A 2,500-nucleotide genomic window follows, 5' to 3' on the forward strand; every position below is an offset into this window, starting at 1 on the left:
CCATGAAAGTCTTGGTGCACGAAAGTTTTGAGTTGGTTGGGTTTTGCACATGGGCAAGGTTGTCGGTGCACCACGGCATAGCTAAATGGCTTGGTGGGGAGTTTTGTGAAAAAATGAAATTCGTGGTTTTTGAGATGTGAGGGTTGGAATGGCCTCCAAATGCCCCCAAATGAATACCATGAAAGTCTTGGTGCACGAAAGTTTTGAGTTGGTTGGGTTTTGCACATGGGCAAGGTTGTCGGTGCACCACGGCATAGCTAAATGGCTTGGTGGGGAGTTTTGTGAAAAAATGAAATTCGTGGTTTTTGAGATGTGAGGGTTGGAATGGCCTCCAAATGCCCCCAAATGAATACCATGAAAGTCTTGGTGCACGAAAGTTTTGAGTTGGTTGGGTTTTGCACATGGGCAAGGTTGTCGGTGCACCACGGCATAGCTAAATGGCTTGGTGGGGAGTTTTGTGAAAAAATGAAATTCGTGGTTTTTGAGATGTGAGGGTTGGAATGGCCTCCAAATGCCCCCAAATGAATACCATGAAAGTCTTGGTGCACGAAAGTTTTGAGTTGGTTGGGTTTTGCACATGGCCAAGTTGGTCGGTGCACCACGGCATAGCTAAATGGCTTGGTGGGGAGTTTTGTGAAAAAATGAAATTCGTGGTTTTTGAGATGTGAGGGTTGGAAAGGCCTCCAAATGCCCCCAAATGAATACCATGAAAGTCTTGGTGCACGAAAGTTTTGAGTTGGTTGGGTTTTGCACATGGGCAAGGTTGTCGGTGCACCACGGCATAGCTAAATGGCTTGGTGGGGAGTTTTGTGAAAAAATGAAATTCGTGGTTTTTGAGATGTGAGGGTTGGAATGGCCTCCAAATGCCCCCAAATGAATACCATGAAAGTCTTGGTGCACGAAAGTTTTGAGTTGGTTGGGTTTTGCACATGGGCAAGGTTGTCGGTGCACCACGGCATAGCTAAATGGCTTGGTGGGGAGTTTTGTGAAAAAATGAAATTCGTGGTTTTTGAGTTGTGACTGTTGGAAAGGCCTCCAAATGCCCCCAAATGAATACCATGAAAGTCTTGGTGCACGAAAGTTTTGAGTTGGTTGGGTTTTGCACATGGCCAAGTTGGTCGGTGCACCACGGCATAGCTAAATGGCTTGGTGGGGAGTTTTGTGAAAAAATGAAATTCGTGGTTTTTGAGATGTGAGGGTTGGAATGGCCTCCAAATGCCCCCAAATGAATACCGTGAAAGTCTTGGTGCACGAAAGTTTTGAGTTGGTTGGGTTTTGCACATGGGCAAGGTTGGCGGTGCACCACGGCATAGCTAAATGGCTTGGTGGGGAGTTTTGTGAAAAAATGAAATTCGTGGTTTTTGAGTTGTGACTGTTGGAAAGGCCTCCAAATGCCCCCAAATGAATACCATGAAAGTCTTGGTGCACGAAAGTTTTGAGTTGGTTGGGTTTTGCACATGGCCAAGTTGGTCGGTGCACCACGGCATAGCTAAATGGCTTGGTGGGGAGTTTTGTGAAAAAATGAAATTCGTGGTTTTTGAGATGTGAGGGTTGGAATGGCCTCCAAATGCCCCCAAATGAATACCGTGAAAGTCTTGGTGCACGAAAGTTTTGAGTTGGTTGGGTTTTGCACATGGGCAAGGTTGGCGGTGCACCACGGCATAGCTAAATGGCTTGGTGGGGAGTTTTGTGAAAAAATGAAATTCGTGGTTTTTGAGTTGTGACTGTTGGAAAGGCCTCCAAATGCCCCCAAATGAATACCATGAAAGTCTTGGTGCACGAAAGTTTTGAGTTGGTTGGGTTTTGCACATGGCCAAGTTGGTCGGTGCACCACGGCATAGCTAAATGGCTTGGTGGGGAGTTTTGTGAAAAAATGAAATTCGTGGTTTTTGAGATGTGAGGGTTGGAATGGCCTCCAAATGCCCCCAAATGAATACCATGAAATTCTTGGTGCACGAAAGTTTTGAGTTCGGAGGGTTTTGCACATGGCCAATGTTGGCGGTGCACCGCGGCATAGCTAGAAGGCTTGGTGGGGAGTTTTGTGAAAAAATGAAATTCGTGGTTTTTGAGATGTGAGGGTTGGAAAGGCCTCCAAATGTCCCCAAATGAGTACTGTAAAAGTGTTGGTGCACAAAAGTTTTGAATTGGATGCATTTTGCACTTGGCCAAGTTGGTCGGTGCACCGCGACTAGATAGCTTGGTGCCAAAATTTGTCAAATTTAAGACCTTGGCCAAACTGAATGAAATTTTGTGGGGAGGTTCCTGATATTGTTTAGTGGTGGACTGGAAAAAATGAGGTCGAAATTCGAAGTCTACATGTGCTTTTCTATTTTTCCCGATTTTACACATACCCGGTAAGTAAAAAAAATAAAAAAAATAGTTCCCCTTCGAGAAAAATTATGAAATTTGGTGAGCAAGGAGATACCATTATTCTACGAATTACTGCAAAAAATCGCATCAAAATTCGAAGTGTAGCCCGAGATATGGACTTATGTCTGCT

Source organism: Vigna unguiculata, chromosome 6, assembly GCF_037176805.1.
Source record: "Vigna unguiculata cultivar grain cowpea cultivar isolate G323 ecotype 2 chromosome 6, ASM3717680v1, whole genome shotgun sequence".
Classification (NCBI taxonomy): domain Eukaryota; kingdom Viridiplantae; phylum Streptophyta; class Magnoliopsida; order Fabales; family Fabaceae; genus Vigna; species Vigna unguiculata.